Here is a 27,702-nt window from a genome sequence, read left to right on the forward strand (position 1 = left end):
TATGGACATTATCTAATAAAGTTCTCTTCAAGTCACAGAGAACTGTAAAAGGTGAATGCATCTCTGCATAGATGGATTGCTAAATGTGAGATATCTGAGTATCAGAGCAGGGTGGGAGGTTCATAATATAAACAATTCTTATCACATGCATCTATTTATAATCTGAACAAACATGTACCTATCTTGCTTTCAGCACAGCTTTAACACATATTAGCCAGAAAAGGAAAACTGATACAGAAACGTATTTCATGGATGTGGTATCAGTCGATCTCATGGAACATTAGTCCCAAGACTATACATAGTACTGCTAAAAAATAATGCCAGTAGATAGTGCAATCCTGTAAAAGTAGAGAGCATGAACTAAAAGATTTAGACACAGTTCTACTTCTGCTGTACTTCTGGCTGTAGCAGGCTTACCCCCTCTATGCAATCTTATTTTTGCTGTCTTCAAGGTGAAGTGTGAGCACATTAGAAAATAAAAAAAAAAATGGAATTCAGGCACTCACAAGAGTTGGGGGTGATGTGTGGGGTGAAAATAAAAATGCAGTTTATTATAAAGTACAAAAGTATAGAAACTAGCTTGTAAACAGACCTAGGCCCACATGCAATCATCATACCGACACAACAGCTTTATCTAGTTCCTGTATCAGTGGTCAGAGCGGTGCCTATCCAAAAAACAAGTTTTGTTAAACAGCACATGGATTTCACTTTACATTATTTATATGATATTTGCTAGTTATTTGACAGAAATTTCAGTCATTCAAATTACAACAAGGGATATTGCTAGACACTTAAAGTGAGAGATAGCAAGGAACAACTTATTTAGTTTCAATCACTAAACAGTTTAGGTCCTAAACTGCCAGAGTTGTGTGTTGTGTATGTGTATCTGTTTATCTGTGTAAACATTTAAATGAAAGCAGTGTTATTTTCAGAATACCTAGGGTGTTTTTTAGCATTGGTAGGTATTTCATGGTTAGGATTACTATAAGGGTTAGGTTAGGTTAGGTGATAATTTTAATGTAGTGTGCATGTGTGTGCGTGTGTGTGTGTGTGTGTGTGTGTGTGTGTGTGTGTGTGTGTGTGTGTGTGTGTGTGTGTGTGTGTGTGTGTGTGTGTGTGTGTGTGTGTGTGTGTGTGTGTGTGTGTTTACCCATCTTCTGAAGTGGTACTCTTAAGGAAAGCATTTTCAATATGTTATGTGCAGGGCTAAGGTTAAGGGCAGTGACAGGGTTAGGGTTACATTTAGCACACACGAGTAACATGGTATGGGAGGGGGCTAAGGAAATAAAAGGACTGCCTGAAGGGGGAAGCATTAATAAAGCGGGAGACCACAAGGTACTGTGATGCATAGGAAAGGTTGTAGATATATGCTGTGTGCATGCAGGGAAACAGTACATATTTTTAGGGTAGTGGGGATGTTTTTTCTGGAGAAAACAAAGGAAACGGGGAATGATATTAACACAGAGACCAGAGTGATAGATATTTCAAACAGGGATGGCATTAATGAGTGAGGTTGAAGGCTCAAAGAAATGACTGAGATAGAGATGGGAAATATGTTTCATGGCAGGATTTGGGAATTAACCTAGGGCTAGATGGGACACAATGAAGGCCAGTTCATCAGATATAGGTAAACCTTTGTGATCTGCTCTTCCAGATTTCTTCGGATATGTGTACTTGCTAAAATCCTGTTAGATGAGTGGTAACTTCTACTGTTTAAAATTTGGACCACTTAATTCCTCTGAACTCTAGTGTGGTGAGCTGTGGATTATACCTACCAGCAATTTCAAGAAGAAAATACAGAATCAAAGTCAAAACGTTTGCTATGTCTTGGATGTGACTTCAGATCTGGTGTATTTTTGTGACCTGCTTTACTGGTCTAACTTGATTTTATGTGGCTGAGTGTTTCTTGTGAAAAAAAAAGACAGAAACCATTTGATTGCTGGCTCTTTCTGGTTTGGGACAGTTTCTAAATGCTACACCTGTCAGGATAGTTTCTGTTTCAGTGGGAGTTCTACAGACTGAATGTTAGAATATTGGGCTGCTCAATGCTCTGTTGTGTTGAGCTGCATTCTGTGTAGTACTGTATCACCTAATTAGCAGGATGCAAATTGATATTGCCTAATTAGCAGGATGTGAGATGATTCACACTGAGCCAAAAGTTCTTAAAGAAACTTACAAAAGTTTATTTAAAGCATATGTACAGGCATGCACAAATCTAAAGCAATACATTGAAAATATATTAGGAATACATCACCAATTGAGCAACTTCATCTTTGCCACACACTTTGACAGTGAAGCCCCATTTCGGCCAGGCAGGAGACTCAATCAGAAAAATCCCGGGCAGTGTGTCCACTCCACAGGTGAGGCTTCTGCTCACCGAATGGGAAGTCCCAGCTTATACATTCTAGTTGTTTACCACTAATTCATGAGAATCAGTACTTTTCCAGTTTAGACTGGATCTTACTAGAATATTCTGTGGCGTTGGCCACCGCCCGATAAGAAACAGCAGATCCTCTCAAACACAATGACTTTGCAATTTCAGGAAACTTCTTAACCAAATATAGTTAACATATCCTGTTAAACACCATTTTGAGTATTTGTTTAACCAAATATGGTGAACAGGTTCAGACATGTTCAGACAAGTACGGACAAGTTTGTATCCAAATATAAAGAATAGAAAGAATGGTGAGATACAGTGAGGCAACAGTCAACTAACCACAATCACCCAAGGTACCCCTCTTTCATATCACATTCATATCACAAGCAGTAAATGAGCAATCTTCACGTCCAAGTCATGATGATAATGGGCTAGTGCCAGCATAGCCAGTTGGAGTTCTGTAAAGAATGACATGTCCTTTGAATATCAAACTGATTTATACAAGATGCTTGTGCTACAAATGTATTAAAACTGTATGGCATTTGAAAATCAAAATGTGTTTGTAAAGCTGCTAATGTTAAAAAAATGTACCAACAGTGGGTCCTGCTGGACAGAGAAGTAATATAGATGTGAGACTGTATGTATATATGTTAGCAAAGGACCTTGGAAGAGCAGAGATTAACCAACTAGTTTACTTTAAGGAAAAGTAAGGGAAATGTAAATGAGCTGTTAAACCATGAAAATGGTATCCCACAGTGATGAATAGGACGATAGAGAGTAGGTCTGGAAGAAGCTATTGTTTATTATCTTCAGTAAAAAGAGGGGGAACTGCTGTGATTATTTCTTTGCCTTAGGCCTGCCATAAACATTAGAAAAGGTCTAGATATGCATTTCTTTACATGTCCATTCTAAATTCCTCTCTCAACTTCAAAAGGGGAAACTGTGAGAACCTAGAGACAGGTGACCAGATGAGGTTATGCTGCCAGCCATCTTGGAAATTATGTTTTAGATATTTCATTGGGAAATCTCTCAGTATTGAGTATTCTGTCTTGGGTATGACAACAAGAAGGACCGGTCACCACATCATCTGCCTTGCTCTGTTAAGTAAGTAGGAAATAGTAGTTCTCCTAGATTCAGCCAGGAAAATATAGTGAAGCTTAATTTAGAAATTGTTTTTCTTTATTTGTCTAAGTCTGTCCATTAATGTTATTTTTCAATATTTTATGTGATTTGAACTCTGTGGTGTACTGTGATTTTGATAACTTTATTCATGTATTTGAAAGAGCATGTAAACAGTATAATGTTGACCAAGGGTTTTGGGTACAGTTCCTGACCCCCTTACTCCATGGTAATGCTGTAACTGCTGTTTCTAAATTGCCTGATACTGATTGCTTAAACTATGATACAGTTAAAAATGTTTATTGGAATGTTTTAAGTGAACATCTGAAGCTTACAGAAAAAAGTTTCATGAGCATAGACACAAGGCAAATGAAAGTGTGTATGATTATTTTGCTGAGTTAAACACTTATTTAATAGGTAGGTGGGAGGTGCGAGGTCACCAATTTTGAAAGGCTGGAAGACATTTTGGTGAGGGAACAAGCACTTAGCACATTGCCTGAGGACATGAAAATCTGGTTGGCAGACCAAGAATGCATCTCTGCAGATGAGCTAGGGAAAAATAAGCATTTGTACTTAGCAAGCAGGACAGCATTGCACAGGAAAGGGATACCCAATGCTGCACATGGATATAAGGGAACCCATGGTGGGCAGCCTAAGCTGCCCAGCAGAGTCTTCCATTAACAGGGGAAGCCACTAGTTCAGGTACACGGCCAGGACCACGGGTTAAATATTTTAAATGTAACAAATGGGGCTATGTACCATATAGATGTCCACAGAGGCAAAGTGGGGAACAGAGAGTGGGGGAGCCAGCATGTGGTAATAACAGAATGAAGTGGTAATTTGTCTGGAGACGACAGGGGAACTAAACTACCAGCAGAGTTTATATCCTAGCTTGGTAGATGGAAATCAGGCCACTGCCAAGAGAGACACAGCCTCTGATATAACCATTGTGATGCTTGTAGTGGATAAAGTGGAACAGTACTTGCTTGGGCAGTCAACGCCAGTAAAAGCTTTAGGAGGGATCTCATTCCAAATGCCTTTGGCCAGGATCACCTTGAATGAGATAGTGGAAAATGAAACAAGCAAGTAGGTGTGTTTGGGGATATCCCTGTAGATGTCTTGATAGGAAATGCTTTTGATAATGCAGTACCTTGTGTGCATGCAGTGACACACAGTCAGGCTTGGAGACAAGCCTGTGGATCTAGCAGCCTGGGGAGACCCAGACAGATCACATTCCTGAAGCCAGGACTGGTGATGTAGCTAATTCAGGGAGGGAGCTACCCTGTAGCAGTAAACCTGAAAATGAGCCACAGCTGCTGGTAAGTACTGATGTTCCCTTGGACAGAGTGACTGCAGGGGCAGAGGGAGTGGTAGTACCCAGGCTGACAGTCTGGCGCCACTGTCTGAAAATACCAGATTTCTGTGGAAAGGGAACTGAGAAAATCACAAAGATAGAGCTGAGACAGGCTCAGCTCTCAGACCATACATTACAAGACATGAGACAGGTAGCTAGGGAGGCATCTGATTCTCAAGGAAAAGGGAAGTCTGTATACTACAACAAAGGGTTACTGTATATAGTGTGGACCCCTGAGGTAGGACTAGAAGGTGAGATAGTACAGCAGTTGGTCATGCCCAGAGCCTACTACCTTGCACTTCTAGCCATAGCCCATGGCATTTCTTTTACAGGTCATATGGGCATAAAGAGTACCAAGAGACATGTTATGCAGAACTTTTATTGGCCTGGGATTGCCAGGGATGTAACAGGGTACTGCAGAACCTGCGAGCAGTGCCGAAAAAGGTAGGAGACAAGGGCAACACTCCTTTGATGCCTTTGCCTGTGATTGAGTAGCCATTTCAGAGGGTAGCTCTGGATATTGTGGGGCCTCCTAGTACCCCCAAATTCCACAGGAAAGAAGTATATCATATTGGTAGTAGATTATGCTACTAGTTGCCCTGAGGCAGTGGCTGTGTCCTCCACTGAGGCAGAAAAGATGGCAAATGCTTTGTTAGAGATTTTCAGCAGGTTAAATTTCCAGAGAGAAATACTAACTGACAAAGGTGCCAATTTCATGTCAGACCTGCTGGCTTGTATGTGGAAGCACTGTGCGATGAAGCACCTAAAGACCACCCACTACCATTCCCTGAGTAATTATCTTGTGAAGAGGTTAAACACTACACTAAAAAACATTCTATGGGCATTTTCAGCCCGGTTTAAGAGAAAGTGGCACAAATATTTTCCCCATCTATTGTTTGCATGCAGAGGGTGTCCCAGGGATCCATAGGTTTTTCACCCTTTGAGTTGCTGTATGGGCATATGGTGAGGGGCCCTTAAATTTGATTTGTGACAAGTGGGAGGGTGCGTGAATCCAGCAAGGAGCCTGTTGTGGCATATGTCCTAAACCTTAGGACATGGCTTAGGTAGCTCAAGGGCTTGGCCTAGGAGAACCTGGCAGAAGCCCAATGGCAGAAAAAGGTCTGGGATGACAGGAGTATGCTGTGGGACAGTAGTTGACGTTTTTCATTTCTGTCAGACACAATAAGCTGCAGGCAGCTTGGGAGGGACACTTCCAAGTGGTAAGGAAGGTCAGTGATGTTAACTACGTGGTAGAACTGCTAGGCAGGAGGCAGGAGCACAGAATGTACCATTTTAACATGATGAAACCTTACTATGATAGGAAGAACCTTGTGCTGAGTATTTGCAGTGGATGGCAGAAGGAGCCTGAAGGGGATCTATGGCTACAGCAAGCCAGCCAGCAAAATGAAAAGTTATTAAGGTGGAGCTTAGGATTGCAGGCATATGACATGACAATACTACACCATAGTGGGGTCAGCAATGCCAATTGCAGATGGGCTCTCAAGACAGGGAATAGGGTAACATATTCCTAGATAGGCTTATTTCTCTCAAACTACATTTATCAAGGGTGACTTGAAAAAAACTAGCTTGAGTCTTCGAAGTGGGGAGAGATGTGATGATATGGGCTAGTGCAGGATAGCCAGCTGGAATTCTGTAAAGAATTATATGTACTTTGAATATCAAACTGATTTATCCATGATGCTTGTGTTACAAAATGTATTAGAACTGTCTGATATTTGAATATCAAACTGATTTGCACAAATGTTTATGTTACGAATGTATTAAAACTGTATGGCATTTGAATATCAAACTGATTTGTAGAGATGCTGATGTTACAAATGCATTAGAACTGTATGACATTTGAAAAGCAAAATATGTTTGTAAAGTTGCTAGTCTTAAAAAAATCCTTGTCTTTCAACTTTATTTTGCTTACTCAACAGTCTCCTTCCCCACTGATCCCCCAGTGGTGCCCCTTGAAAAAAAAGCATTCTGGATAAAGTCTTGATGACTTTGTTTAAAACCTACATCTTTAGCTCACTGAGTCTTGATAGCAGCCCTAGCTGATTTGGTTTCAGTGCAAAGCATAGTTTAATTCAGACCCTTCTAAAGCTCTTTAGCCTAATTCTGGTCATAGGTTCTGTCTCCAAGGTTTGGAGATTACTGACACTGGTGTCATTGCATAAGAGCGGCTCTACTCATGAACTTGGTAGCTATAGATACATAAGCTTCAGTAGCACTACCTGCAAGGTTTGGAAAGTGTTCTCATAGGTCTCATAAATAATGACATAGGCAATCTTCAGACCCTGGATCCTAATCAATTCAGTTTTATGAAAGTTAGATCATGCCTACTCAATATGGATGACTTTTTAAAAGGTTTATTGAAGTCATGCATAAGGGTCAGACTATCCATACCACATATCTGGATCTGGCCACACTTTTGATACCATTCTTCATGCAGAAAATATCTATAAACTGAACCAGCTAAACATCAATCCTTATGTTATTCAATGGAACCACTAGAGTAAAGGCAAGGGGTACCTCTCCCAAAAAAAAAATGGAATCTGTCCTGGGCAACCCCTTCTTTGGCATCTACTCCTCCAAAGCAGAGGCTAAGGGACTATTGTTAACAATATTTGCATTTGTCTGCATACTGGAAGCTGTTGTTAATTTCCCTTATGGAAAAAGGGCTTGATTAAACTGGTATATAGCCAGTGGTTCACCTTCATTGCTAAACAATGTAATCCCTGATAAAATTGCACATAACTTGTTCAAACCATGTCAATAAAACACTCCTCAAAATGTATACAATCATTTGAGATTTGAGTGCATATGATGACAACAAGCTAATTTTTTATCAATGTATTTTGTCTGTGGTTAGGAAATCATTCCAAGACTACAGAAGTCATAGGAAATAGGTGGAGTTGAAGAAGGGTCTATATTGAATGTTCGAACATTCAAAATTCTGAATCTCATATGGTTGACACCATATGATTGGATTTTTGAATGTTTCAGTGTTGAAACATTGATCTCCGTACAGCACGGAATGGGAAGATTTCCCTTTTCTGCACTGTAGTGCGATCTCGGAGTTGGTATATTTAAAGAGTGGGGAGGTGCAGGGGGGGTGCAGGGAGGGTCTATATTAGAACATCAAAGTTTTAAAACATAGAATGTTCTAATATCAACCCCAAAACAGTGAACACTGAAAATAGCAAAGCTGCAGAACACCGAACTTTTTCCTAGGGAAAGAATTTGGTTGGCCATTTCTGTGGCTTCGCTATTTTCAGCACTGTGGTGGAAAGTTACGGGTCGGGTTCAATGTGCGATTGTGCAGATGTTAGGGTTAGGGTGCGGGTTAGGTGAGTTAGGGTTAGGGCGCGGATGAGGTGAGTGTGCAATAGTGCCAGATTTTAGGGTTAGGGTGGGGTAGGGGAGTTAGGGTTAGGGCGCGGGTCAGGTGAGTGTGTGATAATGACAGACCTTAGGGTTAGGGTTTGGGTTAAGGTAAGTGGATAGATAGTAGTGTATGTACAGTTTAGTGTAGGGTTATATGTAGGATTTTAAGTGTATGTGTGTGGATTGCTGTTTTCTTGGTGTGCTTGTTTTGTGTGTGTGTTTCTTGGAACAGCGATCTTTTTCCCAGGGAAAAAATTTGCTGTTCTGAGCTTTCGATGGTATCGTATTTCGAGATTCCAAGTTTGAGCTTATGACTGTTCGATGTTTTGGAATTTCGATAATATGATATAGACCCATGCATTAGGGCATTTAGGTAGGTGTTTTGTGTAGTTTATTCTTTTTTATTAGATATTTAAACTTTGGCAAGTTTGATCATATGGTGTCAACCATATGGTAGTCAAACTTTCAAATGTTTGAGCATCTAATATAGACTCATTGAAGAAGAATGGCAGCATCTCAAAACTGCATTTGTGAGGACTACAGAACAGATATGTGGCTGAGCCAGGAGTGAAAATAAGGTACACATGGACAGTTGGTGGTGGAATGCAGATGTCCAGGAAGTCATCAAAAGAAAGAAGGAGTGGGAGACAGAAAAGGTGGACCAAACTAGAAAGGATTACTAGTTGGTTAACAAAGAAGTGAAGAAGGGAGTTGCAATAGCAAAGTACAAGGCAATGGAGGCACTCTACCAACTTCTGGAAAGTGACTCAGTAGGTGGCACAAAGAAACTATATCAGTTTGCAAGGCAAAGACATAAATATAAAGAAGATAGTCAGGCACCCTTCATAAGGGATGCCAGCAATATCCTGCTCATCTGTCTACAGGACATCAATGGCATATGGAAGGAGTACTTCCAGCAGTTTCTGAATGAGAAAAACCCACAGAAGCTGCACTGCCCCAACATAGCCTATAATACGAGAAGAAGAGGAGCCCACGGTACAAGAGCAAGAATAGCAATAAGGAAAATGAAGTCAGGGAAAGCAACAGGCTCAGATGAGGTCACAGTAGACATGATAAAAATTTGGGGTAGAGAGGGGAGAACTGGAACCTGAGGCTACTCATAGCAGTGTGGAGAGAAATGTACATCCAAGATGACTGGAGAATAGGCATACTCATGCCAGTGTACAAGAACAAAGGTGGATACGCAGTGTAGTCGAAAACAAGATGGGAGATGAGCAGCTTGAATTCAGATCAGGATGTAGCACAACTGACCCAATGTTTGCAGTGAGACAGATACTTGAGAAGAAACTAAAGATAAGGAAAGAGTCCAACTGGGCAGTCCTAGACATAGAGAAAGCAAATGACAAGGTCCCAAGAAAGCTGATTTGAGAAATACTGTGGTGGTTCAAAGTCCCAGAAACATTGGTAGCATTAGTGCAGGCTATGTACAAATGGCCCAGTGATGCAAGTGGTGATGAACTACATTTGCAAGCAGGTTGGAGGGTACAGATCAACAAAATTGCTGTATGCAGACAATATAGCATTACAGGTAGACTCTGAACAAGAACTTCAGCAAAGGATAGGGAAATTAATGCAAAACAGAAGTTATATGGGATGATACTAAGAACAGATGAGATAGTGGTGAAGGCAGAAAATTGGGGAAATCAGAAGAAGCTGAGAAATGAGATAGTAGGGAAGAAAGTAGGACAGGTAAACAGATTCAAGTATCTGGGAGGGTGGTTGAGGAGAAGGGAAGTCTGCATGAAGAGGCCAAAGCTAGAATCAGAGGGGCTGCAACCAACTGGCATACAGTGTAAGGTTTAGTGTATGACAGAAGAATGCCAGAGAAGCTGAAAAGCAACTTGTACAAAACAGTGGTGCGACCTATACTACTGTATGGTACAGAAATCTGGGTAGTAAAGGCAGAGCAGATGAGGAAGCTAAAGGTGATGGAAATAAAGTGCCTGAGAAGGGTGGTAGGATGCACACTGTGGGACAGATGAAGAAATGAGGACATAAGAGCAGAAGCCAAAGTATCTCCAATTCCAGAAGAAATCAAAGAAAACATATTATGGAGATTCAAGCAGATGTGCAGAAAAGCAGAAGAAATCTAGTAAAGATGATTTTAGAAAGACAGGAAGAAGGCAAGAGGAAATGGTGGTGTCCAGCAAAGAGGTAGATGGATTGTGTGAGAGAGGATCTGCAAAAGTCAGGCATTAGTGGTGAAGCAGGCAGGAGTAAAGTATTGAATCGAGTTAAATAGCGACAGTTAACATAATACCCTGACCTCATGTAGAAAAAGTGAAAAAAATAAAACTGGGTTGATGATGTTGATGATATATCCTCTGATAGTCCTACATTTAAATACATTGCTCCATTTGGCATGTACCTATCTAAGTACCAAGTCCAACCTGAAAGGTCAAAGAGTTTTCTAACTAAAAACACTGAAGGCCAACATACCCTAGGCAACCCTGAGAGAAAAAAAAAAGCTCAACATTGTTACCTTAACAGCACCTAGTAGCAACATATATTTTTAACCCAGTACATACCATACTTTTGACAGTCTATATATATATATATATATATATATATATATATATATCTCAAGTATAGTAACGTCCATGTTGCTTTACAATCCCGGCTTGATAAGTGGATCATTTACTTCCCTTGGATATTTGGTAGTAGTCAATATTCAGTCAAATTTCTATACAGGTTAATGTTTGTATTCCATTGTCTCAAAAATTGCTTTTTTGTGGATGATACTGGATATTCTGACTCCTGTGGAGGTGATAACCAAATTAATTCTTTCTCTCTCTATTGCTCACTGGCTGGCACATCAGCAACCTTTTTGGGCACTACTCCTAACAGTGCACTGTCGATGTGTTCAGTGATAGATGTTGTTGACATGTGGTGCACAGCTGCCATTAGAAAGAACACTGTTATTAGTTCCTTACCAGAAGCATCCTTTAGGGAGTTTTGATCACTGATACAAGCACACTGGACACAGTGTATACAAAGGCACATGTGGATTCTACATTTAGCAGAACTACTGATAATGTGCAGGGGGATGCTGATGGTGGTTCTAACATCACACAACATCACATATGGGATGGGAGTGTTGTCACAAGGAAAACAAACCTCACCTGCCAAAGCTGTTCACACTAGGGACAGTGAAACACATGGGAACCACACACAACATATGCCTTTTCAGACCTGTATTCTTGTGGAGTTAGTGACTGTTTGCCTCAAATGATCAGGCATAAAAGCATTGCTGCCTTATGTAGCATGTTATGAGTCTGTACATAAAGTATGATGTCAAGAGTGATACAGCAATTTTGCTAATGCTTTCAATCTAAGCAGTTAAAAACATCAGCTTACTCTTCACAAATTGTTAGTTTAGTCTCAATAAAACATTGCAATTTATGTTAAGAATGTAACCAAAGCAGATGGGGAGAAAAATATAAATTGTTCCCCTATTTGCTGTATACAAGAGGTGCCACAATCATCAACAGCGTTTGTGCCTCTTGAAAATGTGTACAGTAGACAACCAAGGGATCTAGCTGATATAGCTATTGAGAGCTAGAAATATGAAAAAGAACCATTCAAAAGTGTTTTAGACAATATCACTAACTCATGAAAAAGACCCAGTATTGTGATACCCCAGTGAAAAAAATGTTTAAATCTGAGGAAATGCAGATAAGAGTATAACAGGAATGCTAAGAGGACACACTTCAAGGCAGGAGTCTTGGTACTTGTGCCACTGGAAGAAAATACATTTTTAGTTATGTGGCAGCGTCTGTTTGAAATCTTGGAAAAGATAATGACGTAGTATATAATATCAAGCAGATAAAATCTATCCATATCAGTAAGCTGAAAGTAGGGAAAGAAGCTGAATTCTGTGGTAGGAAAGATGCAGTCAAGAAAGAAGACACAAAGAAAATGAAACAAACTCATTCATACTGTTCAGATAGGTGAGTCTATTTAAAACACAAAAATCAAGAAGTGCTAGAATGTCTAGCCAGAAATAAGGAAATCTTTTTTAGATTGACCTGGGAGGGCAAGTCTGCAAGAGTTCAGTATAGACACACCTCTAGGACTGAAGATGTCTTTAAATCCCCAAAGAGTCCCTGAAATATAAATGAAAGCTAAAGCAATTATCTCAGACTTTTCAAAATAAGAAGTCAAGGGTAAATACTGGAAACAAAGCAGAAATGCACAATGATGGAGCTGTGAACTCTATTAGTGAAATGCAAAGCAGTGGAAATAAATAAATGCAAACGGAGAAAGGGGCAAGGATTCTAATAATGAAGTTAATGTCACCACTGAATATTGAAAAAGCACTACATGAGAAGAGTATCCAGTCACATAACCTGGATGTTTCACAGCAGGAAAAATCTGGGAAAGGAAAAACAGAAGCTGACATAAAATGTGGTTGTACATTTTAGCGAATGGAAGTAATTCAGACTAACAATGCCATAAAATATTGAAAAAGTAAGCATATGTTTATAGAACACAGTATTAAGGTATTTATATGTCATGCAAATGAGGTACAGAATTGCAGATGGAACTAGATGTGCTTTTATTACCCCATAAGTTCCTATCCTAACTGTTAATACCTTTGACTCATAAAAGGGACTTCATTGTCAGAAGTTAGGATGGCAAATTAGTTTTCATGACACAGTTTCTCCATTCTGCACTGTGATTGCTTGGGTTACCGATGGCCTTATCAACACTGCTTTTGTTTCCTTTTGATCTGTATTCCACCCTAATATTTTGCTGTCTGCTAAGCTATCAGCAACATTGACCTAACCTTCTCCCTACAGCTAGATTGCTGGGCTAGTCCCACAACCCCTTCATTTGTTTTCATAACCCAGAGTTTTGAGCTGAGTGGGGATAATGTTGCATTTTGGGTTGCTAAATACTGTATTTCATCTAAATACTGGAAACAAATGCAGTAAATATTGAAAAAGTATTTTATATTTTAAGTGTGTTGGGTATTGGTAATGTCATTGTGTGATAAAAGAGTATGTAAATAATACTGTAAAAGCACTCGGGCAATAGTATGCATCACTTAGAGGAGAAATTCCTGGATGTTGGATTAATGAGACACTATAGGCTAGACACAGAAAACTTTGCTCATTGTGCTAAGTAAATTGGCATAATAAGCTGCCACTCTCTGGGTGTATGCGATTCAGAAAACCAGCTGCAGGATGTGACAGGCACAACTAATTTGTTCAGACACCCTATATGCTAATAGCATTTAATGAGGCACTATGTATGGTAATGAGGTAAAAAATATGGTGGAGTGAATCAGAGACTTTTAAATGCCTCACAGTTGTGCTGCACAAGCTTTATATTTGAACATGTCTATATGCCCATTACTAAACTATGTTAGGGGTTGTCACAGCTATAGCAAATGCAAGAGGGTCTCATTTCTCCTGCTGTGCTTAATGGTGCATGACATCAGCCCTGGAGGTACACAATTATCTGACCTCACTTAGCATTTCATGTTTCCATGATACAAACATTGTGGACTGGTGCTGTATTGACAGAGACACCGTGCAACAGTTGCCGTCATATACACAGGTGGAGCAGGGAGTACAAGAGTGCATGCTTTTCATGCAGAACTGTGTGAGTGCCATGATGCATAAAAAGCAAAAGTTCTTTTAGGGAAAGTGTCAGAACTGCTGGTGGGGGGGGGGGCAACATTGAGAATAACCAATGTCAGTGGATGTGAGTAAAGTGTTAAGGGCTGTGGTGGTGTGTGTTTATCTACCGGAGCATAACTTCAGAAGTTGCTGCAGCACTGTGACTCAGCCTACTGGACAGGTCCAGAACATGCACAACAGAAGGTTCAGCTACCTGGGCATACTCCTGCTCATGATAGCTGGATTTGCCATGAGTTGCACTGCCTGTAGCATGACTGTGGCTAGATGCTAGTGTGCTATGTGACATTGAACATAATCCAGTAGAATATGTGCCATCATGACAATGGCCATGACCAAGTGGGCACCCTCTCTTGGGAGTAGAAACCTCTGCAATAGATGCTATCATGGAGATGCTAGCAGTACTGGAGTGGCATGTTGCACATCTATGGCCATGCTAACCTACATGGACATAGACATGAGATCTCACACATCTATGACCATGTTGGCTAATATCTGTAGCCAATGACTGTCTGTGATGAAAGTCCCTTTTCACTGCCAGATAACCCAGAGAAGAAATTGCTTGGTCCAGTGTGTGATTCAGCCTATCCAAGGAATCATACATAAGGGGCATGCACTCCCATAGCTCAGCATGTATACTCTGCACTGCCCTCACTATCTTTGCCATGCCTATGGTCGCACTAGCCTGTGACTCCACAATGGTCCTGCCCATATGCTAGGTGGCAGTCAGTGTCACACTAACTTTAGGTGGAGGCAGTAACCATATCTCCATCAAGCAACATTACCAGCACCCATATGTGGATCCCCTGCCTAGGACAATCATACACCATTGATCTATGGTGTCCCCATCAACTTGTCCTTTCTCAAATCTTTGTATATTCTGGTTAGCAATAACCACAGAGACTGTGTCTTTGGTCTGTCTAGGGGACAGACACAGTGGTCATACATTGTGCTAAACACATACTCTGCACCCTATGACTGTGCAAGATCATCCTTCTCATCATTTTCAGAGGTTAGAGATCTTTCAATATCAGATGGAAGCAATTCCAGAGTGATGGTGATGGATACAGAATGACATGTGAATTCACCAAAGCAAAAAATAATCAGTGTAGATATGACCTGGCATTGCAACTATACATGCAACTGATATCTTTACAATTACAGTCATGATGAAAACTAATTCTGATGGCTGTACTTTGTATAAGTGGCCATGCCTATTGGATCTACATATATACCATAAGTCAGACAAATTTAATGAAGTTTAGAGAAAGGCAAGTTAGACTTGTAGCTATTGATAGTATTAAATACGGCCACAAACTTGGGGTATCTGCAGTTGAAAGTCTTTCGGACCTGCCAGCTCAGTGCCAACATCCAGCACCACAATGTGGACCACTGTGGTGACTGTATACTGCCATTTAAAGAGGTGCCTCAATTGACAGCTCACCACCTGCTGCCCTGTTTTCCTGAGCCATGACTTCTGCAAGGTGAGTGTCAGCAAGGATCACATCTCTGGCCTTGCAGCAAATGTTTTCATAGCCATGATTCTAACATTGCTGATAATTTTACTCCAGGCACAATTAATGTAGGTCTGGTTAGTAGCATGAACAGCAAAGCACCATCAGCCATGAAGAAGCAGGGCCTGCAGCACCACTTTATTTTCAGCATCTGTGAATGTTAGTTTATGAATGGATGTGGATGGACCTCTAGATGGAGTACTTTTTCTCTGTGTGTGCCCTGTTTTTTTATTTTTTTTAGGTATAGCGCTGTTGGTATGAAAAACATGTGAAGTTAGCAGCCCTTTGTCTGCATGGGTCTTACAAAACATTACACTGTGCTGTATTTGTGCTTGACAGTTTGCTATCAGCATTTACACTGTTTAAGGACATGTCAGCTATGTAGCTTTACTGAGCACATATTCCCCACAAGACATGCACAGATGTACAGCTGAGCAATAATACATAACAAGTACAACATTGGTGCAAAGATTGTGGGTAATGACATATGTGCAAGGCACACAGCAGTTAAATAGTATCACAGTGTACTACGACTATGACCTCAGGGATGTGTGCCTCCCATCTGCCTTAAATCTACCAGCTAATACATTTTGTACAGTTGCAATGTATACCTAAACACAGCTTTGGCAATGTATTTAAAATATCAACAAACTAGCATCCATTATAAACATAAGGGAAAGAGCAATCAAAGAACCCATTGCACAAAGGAAGGGATTTTAAAGCAGTAGCACTTGCAGTATAGAAGCAGATATTCTCAGTCAGAAAGTAAGATTTGAGCGAAAGCACCCTTGCAGGAATCAAACTCCTTTAACAGTGTTTTCTCCCATAACACTATGAGGATCTGAGCTTCTTGTCACACTTATATCATGTAAATTCTACCCTTTAAGCACAGAGATTATGCTAATCAGTGTTCATCTCTATTGTTTCTGAATCTCTGAATTTGCATGATGAGCACACCTGGTCTGCATCTTGCAGATTTCTACATACATTGTGCCACTGCAAGCCGAACTGTACATATGGGGTCACCCAGTGCTTGGGGAGGATGTGTCATTCCATATTTAAACTTCTAAAGATAGAGTCACTGTAGAGCATATATTCTCAACAGTATACACAGCAGTGGAGAACTGCCATGCTTCGGACTTTAAAGGGCCATTAAACCATAACAAGATAATACCTATGTTTTCTGAGTTTGCCATTTGTTATGCAAAAGAGATGTCCCTTGATGCAATGTTGTGTTGCAGATAGGACACGATATCTTTTTTGCATGCCGACTGCATGGAATTTTTCCCAGAGATTCTTCAAGGTAAGACATCATGAATGGAGAAAGAGAGGGTAGTGCTTCATTTAGAGCACATGTGTAGTTTGAAGAGGAGCCCAAGAGTCTTCTGGACCTTCTTCATAAGGTGTACAGATGGAAACTCCTGGAGGAGGGCTATAAAGGGCTGCAGTACAAATCTGAAGCCTGAAATTGTTTGTGCAATGCTGTCACCTGTGCTACTATCATCCTATGCAAGAGTAAAAAGTGCTATCAGAATTACAGCAATATGAAATTCTGCAGTCTAGGCCTCCTTCAACAATAGGAAGTTCACGTTAAAGAACAGTCACCACCTCTGTACTATGTTACCCAATACCCTATCAGTCATGTCTGAATTGCCCCTGCTACCTGTATGTGTATACTTTACATACACTGAGAACATGACATTACATGCATACCATACGTTTTACATTATGCCCATTATATGTCTGGTAACTTTTATAGATATTTAAAGGAACAAGTAGACTGAAGCACTTACAAGAGCACTTTGGTGAGTATACATACTGCCATAAAACTATCTAGCTTTTAGTAGTATCAGTACTAGGCATTAAAAAAGGCTGTATAACTTCTATACATGAGTCCCACATCTGTCTGTGCAGACATAGCTCAATGGTGGCAATGTGATTGTGCAATTTTAGAAGTGTGTTTCTGCATGCCACCTCCTGTATATGTGGAGAAGTGGATTATGATATTATGTCTATTTGTTCTCAAGTTGTGCAGATGCCTGGGAGTTCAGTTTGCCCCCATCACACATTTGCATTCTCAAGAAAAGCATTCAATGTATATTTTTCATTAAAGTAGTATCACTGCTGTAGTACACAGTCCATATATATAAGATTGTAATTAGTAGTGTAGCACACATTTCCTAATATACATTCAATTTTTCTTTCCTCTTCCTATCACCTACGGTTCACATATGTATGGTCTGAGCAGCATGTTTACTTTGTATATGTACAATACTCTCAGACATCAAACTGCATACCTAACTACAGACATCCATCTGTCTGGCTAAATAGCTCATGCTGTTAATCTTCTAACTGGCTTTTGTGTTAGGTACCCCTGTCTGTATGTATAGATATGTACATGCATATATATATATATATATATATATATATATATATATATATATATATATATATATATATGGGAAGGTCTACAAGAGGGTAGTGAGAACAGCTATGTTATATGGGTTGGAGACAGCAGGATTGACAAAAAAGCAGGAGTCAGAGCTTGACGTGGCAGAGTTGAAGATGTTAAGATCTGCACTGGGTGTGACGAGGATGGACAGGGTTAGGAATAAGTATATTAGAGGGTCAGCCCAGGTTGGAAGGTTTGGAGACAAAGCCAGAGAGGCAAGATTATGTTGGTTTGGACATGTGCTGAGGAGGGATGCAGAGTATATTGGGAAAAGGATGCTAAGGATGAAGCTGCCATGTAACAGGAAAAGAGGAAGGCCTAAGATAAGGTTCATGGATGTGGTGAGAGAGAATATGCAGGTGGTTGGTGTGACACAGCAAGATGCAGAGGACAGGAAGAAATGGAAACAGCTGATCTGCTGTTGTGACCCCTAATGGGAGCAGCCGAAAGAAGAAGAAGATATAGATATATAGATATATGGATATAGACAGATATAGATACAGATATAGACACACAAGTGCACATGCATGTGCGTGCATACGCATGAACACACACGCGCACACACACACACACACACACACACACACACACACACACACACACAAACACACACACATAAAAACAGGCTTCTGAGATTCATAATTATTTACTGCTTTGAAAAGCATATTCTGTTGAACTGCATCACTACCAGCATAGTTAAAAAGGTAATCTTCACTGTTATTTCTCTTCTCCACATCTCTTTGTTACTATTCTTTCTCTTACATATGTATTTATTTTAGTTGTTTTCTCTACATGTATTTAATATTACGCACTGTAACACTACAACCTGCACCCATCCCATCAGCAGCACTTGTCAACTTCTCACAGCAGCATCACCACCACCAGAAGCACTCAGCACATCTGGGTCCCAGCTGTCTTCATTGGCCTCCACACCTCCTGCATCACCTGTGTCAGGTAGCCTTGCACCTATAGCTGATACAGTTGTACCCCCCAATAAAAATGTGAGTGAAAGTAACATTTTTGTCTCCTACTGGCAGTTAGCAGAGTTGGTGGGGGATATAATTGACTGTAAGTTGGATGCCCACATCGACCAAGTGGAGAACATGGTCTGATGACTCCTTGAGTCATTTCACTTCCTAGCACTGGTTCCACTTTCTGAGCCAGGATTCAGTTGTGACAGTACCAAGGGTGATGACTAATGCCCTACTGAGTCCCAGCCAGCTGGCTGCATCTGTGAACACCCAGTCCTATCACCCAACCTGGGGTTCCCTTCCCTTTCCTATTGTGACCTTTTCCACTTCTGTTGTTTTTACAGTCCTGCTCTCACCATTGTCTTCCCTCTGTTTTTCTGATGTCTCTTTCACCATTGTGTTTCCCTAATTATGTTACCCCAAACATTGTCAATCATGTCTGACTTTCCTTTGCTACCTAACTTAATCCTCTTACGTTCTGCTTACTTCTCTTACTTTCTTCTCAAAACAGTCCATTTTCTTTATGAAAAGATACTTGTCCTAGAAGAAAGGTTATTATCTTCCATATACTACCCTCTACTTCCTTCCCCTTTTCATCTCTTTTCCATACTGCCATTTACAACCTTTAATCTGGTTAGCAGATGAACATAAAACATGCATGCCCATATAGGGCTTCTAAATCAATTACCTCTGATGGTCATGCTGTATATGACAGGCTTCTAAGAGCACTATACATGATCATATACAGCAGATGAGAAATCACACTGCTCACTCTATAGCAACAATGAAATCCGGTGGATGCTATATCCTTAATAAAGTGGCATTAGCTGCCATCAGTCATGCAAATGAGCTAAGTATCATTATGTGGCAGTGTGCAAATATGAAATAATGTAAAGCAGATGCTTTTCAAATAATTGCTCACATGGCTTAGCTTCTTAATGACTGCATTTGTAGAGTGTCAGTGCATAGAGAGGAGGATTCATATCCCCTTATGACTGTATTTTTTCTACTTCCATTCTATTAATGTGTAAGACCATATTGCTATGTTCTTCAGTAAAAGCTTTTGTTATGACTCCTTCAGTGGATTACCTTGTATATAAATATTGAATATATATATATATATCCAAGAAATCAGGTACCCAACAGAAGGAGATAGCAACAAGTTATAATGCTGCTTCCGGGCCTGTGTTCCAGGAAACAAATGACGTTCAATAACGTTGTTACGAGGTGTAAATCCAACCACCAAAATCACTGTAAATCCAACGTGCTGGCAAGCAACAAAAATGCTGTCAAACAAAATCAACGTTGTAGCTCGTAACAGCAAGAATAGGCACAGTATGTGAAACATACAAGTCTTTATTTCGTAAGCGCTTTCACGGACTTCTCCGCTTCCTCAGACGTAGAGATGAATGGGGTATTTCAGGTCACAAAACGTAATTTTAAAGCTAAGGAATTATCAAAGGATCCTTTATAAAAGGGACCCATGATGTCACGTCCTGTTACTATAACGTCTGAGGAAGCGGAGAAGTCCGTGATTTTGGTGGTTGGATTTACACCTCGTAACAACGTTATTGAACGTCATTTGTTTCCTGGAACACAGGCCCGGAAGCAGCGTTATAACTTGTTGATATCTCCTTCTGTTGGGTACCTGATTTCTTGGATTTACATCGTTTGGGTTGGGACTAGTGCTTTTATCATATATATATATATATATATATATACACACACACACACACACACACACATACACGCAGAGTGGTGGGTTCAAATCCTCTCACTGTTGTATTCTTTTCTTGAATATTATGCTTTCATTTTGAAATATGTAAAATTCTCCTGCTATGTACATATACTTTCAGTGTGAGTGCTTCTATGGCTCACTTTGTAAATGTCATGCTGGCTAGAATATCAATGAAGAGGGGAATGGGTTTAAATTCCTTGATGTCTGTTTTATTGTACTGATTCCAGTCTGCAAAATATGTAACATTCCTCTGACATGCCCCTCAGTGACAGCCTCCATGTGACTCCTACAGTGACTCACCTTGCAAATGATTTCCTTTGTAGAATACAAGTGACTAGAGGTCAGGGTTTAAATCCCCTTAGATTGTAAGTTTACTTTTTTCATAACATTAATATTATATACAAATGTTAGATATTATAGTACAGGTACAGTGATCAAACTCTGCTAATATCATAACTGATTTCAGTAAGTACATCATGTTATTTTTGGGTACCACATCTACCATGTATGCTTTTCACATATTTTCAATTCACGCAATTTATTTTGGTATCTGTCAGCATGTCTGTGTGTATCATGCTACCTTCTTTATTATGTTCTACATCCTTGGATTTGTCACCTCCTCCCTTTGCAGTTTTGTGTGTGTTTCTGTGTCCTACTACTGTCTCTACCCTCCTACTTTATTCAGACTTCTGCTACTGTATTCCAAAACATATTTCTCTGCTTTCATGGGCCCTTCAGTTACTACAATAATGTGCACAGAAGCACTACCAAATATGTGTAAAGTTTCCCAGTGACTATCCGATAAGCTCTTGCTAATTCAATGTTTACTACAGCTGCTTGTCTATTATTGTGGCTGCAAGTGTGTCAGACCCTATCTTCCTGCAACTACCTACTGTGACCATTATGAAAAGCAGCTCATTGCATACACTTCCTTGGCAACATGCATTTTAATGAGCTTCAGGGCTTCTCTCAGATGCATAGTAAACAGTGTTGACTTTGCCATGATTGCAGATCCAATGCTTCTGAATCCCTGGGCATTAGATAAATTGTGCAATTTATTTTTGTGCAAAATAAGGGTAATTCTAGGCCATGGCAGATTCCCTAGGATCTATTATGGGAGACTTATTATCCTATATAACAGATTTGTAAGTATCAAGGGAAAGACACAGTGTTTAGTGTTTAACAGTATGGGTACTGTCAGGCAGACAATTACCTATCAAGTTAACTATACATGGGTTTATGTGCAGTTGTTTGATAATAATTCCAGTATTTGGGATCGTGTCAAAATCCTTGGGAATATCCAGATAAGCAGTGTGGTCTCTATGCCTGTTATCCATAGCCTCAGTAGCCTTTACAAAGAACTCAACCAGGTCGAGCAAGCGTGCAAACTTTGGAAGTTGGGCAAAGACCATGGGAAAGTTCATACAAAATGCATGAGAGAAACTCACTTTTCATTCAATCAACCTGCAAAGCCTCTTCCTCTTAATACTTCAAGAATAGAAGAAATACAATGGAGGCATGCCTTCTTGTTGTCCCCACCAAGGTGTTTAAAAAGTGATCTACTGAATCCATAACAAATCTGTACTATAAGAAAGTACTTGTATTACCATACCTAGCAACACTAATGTATCACATTGTTATAACTTTCTAAAGTAATCATTTAACAGGCAAGTACAAGATCTTTTGTTAACTCATGTGATGCTTTGAAATTAGGTCTTGGTGGAGTCATTCTTTAAGAGGGTCAACCTGTTGCCTATATGTCCAAATATCTAACACAAACTGAAATGCAGTATGTTCAGCTAGAGATAGGTACTTAGCTGTACCTTTACAGGGGTCTGTAACTACTCACTTGAGCATCTTCCAATGACTATTTCAATTCCCTCAACATCAGGGCCATCTGTTGAAATTTATATCTGAGAGGTACTGGACACATCATGATATCCATCTTCTCTGTGTTCTTCTAAGAAATTGTCTTGATCAAATAACCTTTGATCATGTACTTTCCCCATCACATAACCATTCAGAAGGCCAATTTTAATGAGAAAAACATATTGAAATGTTATTTGATTATAAATACTATTTTTGGATAACCATTGACTTTGTGTACTTACACACACACACACACACACACACACACACACACACACACACACAAGCACACTCTGTCTTTTGGTCTGTTTTTCAGTCTTTGCTTAACACTTGCATTAACTGCAAAAACATAACACTGACCTTTCGAAGTGTCAGTGTGCAACAGAAATCATACTCACCTTTGGTGCAAAAAGCTACGGGTTCTATTCCCACACCAGGTTGATCAATTACTGGTATTACAGTGCAGCATAAGGGGGGTGCTGAGCTCCTGAGTGTGTTATCTTTCAGATGAGATGATAAACCAAGGTCCCATCTGCTTGAGTTGATGGTAGCACAGGTGGATCTAAAAGATCCCATGGCACCTATTGAATACAGTAGGGGTCCTTTATTTAGAGTGTTATTTACACTATTTTTCACAAAATTATTTACAATTTTACATATTTACATATTTACAAATTTACATAGAGTATATATTTTCAGTTTATTCCCTTCATTATTATACAATCACAATTATCTTTCTTTACTTTTTGTAACTTCTGTCCTCTGTATCCTTATTAGACTCCCACTCATTTTTCCATTACCATCATCTAATTTTCTGTAATATTGTTGCTAACATCCATTTCCCATTAAACATGATTTCATTTGTCCATTCATTCCATACAATCCATACAACATAAAGCATATTTTTATCTATCTTTTTAACAAATCCTTTCTATTTGTTCTTATAATATCCATACTCAATAATATCCATATTAATCTTATTCAGTTCATTTTTATATTTAAAAAAACTTCTTTATATAACTTTTCCCACAGTTTAACTACCCTTGTTCAGCCCTTATATATTAAAAAAAAACATGCTCTGTATTTTTTCTTTTCCACAACATAACCATATTCTTCCACTTGTCATTTTATATGGCATACTTACTTTTACTGGTAATTTATTACCAATCTCCATAAAAAAAATTATTACACCATTCACATCTTACTTTTATAGCTCTATTTTTTCTAAATTTGCCTATGGGTTAAAATAATAATATTGTGCCATTATATTCTTATACTACATTTTTTTTTCTTTTTCAATTTCCTCAGTTTTTATCTTCCACAGCAATATGTTTCTTGATAACATTTCATTTTTTCATTTATACATGAATTTTCTCTGTTAAATCTGTTCTTCATTTGCAGAATTTTTCATATTTATGTTTAAATAAATTTATGACTACCTTCTTATTTTTCTCATTTAACCACTTTTAACACCATATATAAGTTCAATGAAGTAGCATACACATCTGGGTTTATTAACCCTAAACCTCCTTCTTCTTTATTTACATACAAACCCCAAATGATTATGGGATTCAATCTCAAACCCATATAAATGAAACAAAAAAAAAAATTCCCTGTAGAACTTCTTTCTCATAGGTTCATAGGTTCATAGATGTGTACTAGGCTAATGGCCCTGGAGCCTTTACAAACCTAGCCCATAGACGTGCCCTGGCATCGTGCTGCCCAACATTAGTTCCCAGTACCTCTATCAAGTAGAGCCACTGGAGTGATCCCCGGGGTGCACTTTCTATACTGTTGGCATCATATATACACTTGGTAAATATGCTAACTTTCCCATTAAGATAGAATTTATTAAATAAACCTTTTTCCTAAATGATAATGTATATGTTTTCCAAAAGTCACAAATTCTCTTTATTCTTTTATTTTTCCCATTGATCTCTAGTTGTGTTCCTATTTCCAAATTTTATGCATAGTGCAGAAATCTCATTAATTGTAAAATATATGCCACCTATCTTTACTATATAATCCAATCCTTTAATTTTGACTTTATTTAAAATCATGCCTAGTGCTTTTGGGCATTCATATTAATATAATAATACTTATTTCATCCAAAATGTATTTTCTGCAATATCAGCCCCATAAGCTAATATAACTGGAATTCTTTTTCCTTCATTTTTCACATAATCTGTATGCTTCATTTTTAAGTTTACGTCTCCTACTACTACATTCATGGCCAATACAAGTAATATACTACTCATTTAACATCCCTGTCTTATCCCATTTTTTAATTCTATTTCTCTACTCAAATTTCCATTTACAAAAATCCTTAATGTATTATTGTTATACGTTGAGCTATATATGTTTGTTTTTTTTTACTTAAATTATAATCCTTCATGATTACTCACACAATATCATGCCATATTGAGTCAAATGCCGTCTTCAAATCTCTTAAGTTTAACTTTGTCCTTTCTGTTTCTAATATCATCCACAGTCTGCCTCACTATCAATAATAATTCTTGACATCCTTTTCCCTGTATACTGTTCAGACTGTCTTCTTTAATGTTCCCCATTTGTATCACTCTGTTTTGAGTTATTTTCATGAAAATATTATAATACACATTATTCAGTACTAAGATCTACCGTTTTTAATTTATTTTTTTTTCCATACAAATGTAAGTATCCCACTGCATATTTCCTTATTTATAAAACCTTCACTTAACCATGCATTATATGCTTTCAAAAATACTTTTACTACCAGTCTTTTAAATTTTTATACATTTTAAATTCAGTCTCATCTGTTCCTGTAGCTGATTCCATATTCACTTGCCCCAGTATCTTAATTAATGTGTATAAAGACATCTCTTGTTTATTATTATTATTATTGTTTATTATCTTGCTCCGATAATCTTTTAACATTCCATACCCTCTTCTGTTCTTCTTCTTTAAATATTTCTTGCACATAATCTACTTGTGATGATAGGAGGTATTGCCAGCTATGCCAGGAAAAGTAGGGCAGTGGATTTGTAACATATGCCAGTACAGCTAGTTGGAATTTTGTAAAGAATTACATGTTATTTGAATATCAAACTGATTTGTACAGATGCTTGTGTTGGAAATGCATTTGTAAAGATGCTTGTATTAAAAATGTATCAACAGTGTGCCCTGCTGGAAAGACCAGAAATGTACATGCATTATTGTAAGTGTTTAAATGTATATATTGTAACAGAGGATACTGGAAGAGAAGAGGTTAAGCTCAGTCCCCGCTTGTTGTTGTTGTTGTTGTTGTGTCTTTTGGCTTTTCCCGGTTAGGGGTCGCCACAGAGGAACTCCGGCCGGCTAATGATTGGCAGTAGATTTTTACGTGCCGAGTTGCCGGCCCTGACTCACAAACTTCAACAAAGGTACGCCCATTCACGCATGTCTCCACACAGAAGATGTTCAAACTGAGAGTCGAACAGGACAACGTCTTACTGTGAGGCGACAATGCTACCGCAGCACCACCACTGCAGTAAGCTCAGTGCCCGTTAACTTTGGAAAATAGCTGACATTAAATTAGGTCATAAAGATTGTATCCTACAATTCTGATTGTAGCCAGAGATGAAATATTTGTGATAAGCCTGGCTTAGTTGCTCTGTAGGAGGGGTAGAAGTTTGAAATTGTTTTATGACTTCCAGAAACTGCAGCAGATATGAGCAAAGCTCTATTTGTGTGTATGGTAACACATAATTGCTAAAATTCTGGAAGATTCTAGTATTGGTGATAGTGTGGGGAAACAGATTCAGATGACCAGATGTGATATCATTCTGTAAGCTATCCTAGAAATAATATTTATATATTATATTGAGAAGTCTGTCAGTTAGACTGAACAGTCTGTTTCTTGGAACCTTACATAGAAGGCACCCTCGGCTGCTTCATCTTGCCTTGCTGTAGTAAGTGAACCAGTGAATAGTAACTATTTAGATTAGTCAAGAAAATATATTGAGATTAGTTAAGTGCTGTTTTTCTGTAACTGTGCTTATCTATTCATCTGTGTTATTTTAATATTTCCTGTGGTTGAAACTCTGGTGTTTACTGTAAATAGATATTTCATATTTTCATGTTATTTTATTATTTATTATTAAATATATTTAAACTTTTCATTGTGGCTGGTCCTTTTCATAAAATATTTAAGTTTTAAGAGTATTTGCATATATTTTTGGTGATCATTCTGGCCACTCCTGAATGCCTGGTTGTTTGGTCAACATTACCATTTGTATTAATATTCATTTCACTCAGTATAATTGCATTCCCCTTTAAGACCCTTATAGTAACTGAGGGGTGGCAGTGAATCTACCTTATAGTCTGGGCAAAGTTGGTAGCGTGGGTAATCTGTGCCAGCCTTTTCCAGATTTGTTTGTGTGTGTGTGTGTGTCTGTGTGTGTGTGTGTGTGTGTGTGTGTGTGTGTGTATGTGAAAATTAAATCTGAAAGAGTGTGTGTGTGTGTGTGTGTGTGTGTGTGTGTGTGTGTGTGTGTGTGTGTGTGTGTGTGTGTGTGTGTGTGTGTGTGTGTGTCAGCTACTTGGTCCAGGGGCATGAAGCACTGATTTCACAGAGAGGGTGCTGGAGAACTTGCCTTGGACACTTGTCTGAGGACCTAACCCTACAGCTGTATCAGTAGAGAGCCTTACTGGGGACCTTGGGAGAGACAGATTGAGAAAGCCAGACCCCAGGATGAGTGTGTTCTCTGTGTACTCTTAAGGGAAAATTGTGCTTGATGCAGAGAGGTCTGCATCTGAAAATAATGAGTGTATCCATTTTGTTCCAAGTGAACATCCCTCTTCAGTGTCAGTGGTGAGGTTTCAGGCTTCTTGCTTACTGGTCCAGTGTGGGGACATCATATATTGGTGAACAGTGGTGTGGATATTAATTGAACTTCTGTAGCCTGTAGGCAATTGTCACTGAAGATGTGTCCTCATACCTCTCAACTTGGAAACATGAAAAATATGGACAAAGACCCATAAAAAGTAGGTACAACGATCAAAACTCACACTGATTAACATATAATTTTCCTATACAATCATGCAACCCCCACCTACTCCAATAGAATTGTGGGATACCAACAGGAAGATTGCAGTCACTAAATAATAATAAATAATGTCAGACATTTGAATTTCAGGCTTCATATCCCTCAGAGAATACTACATAATAATGCAAAGCTGTTATTCTTGCAACTGAGTTTACAGGAGCAATATTTAAAATCTATCGCTAT

The sequence above is a fragment of the Protopterus annectens genome, chromosome 12.part0 (genome assembly GCF_019279795.1).
Source record: "Protopterus annectens isolate FY-2018-M chromosome 12.part0, PAN1.0, whole genome shotgun sequence".
Taxonomy (NCBI): Eukaryota; Metazoa; Chordata; order Ceratodontiformes; family Protopteridae; genus Protopterus; species Protopterus annectens.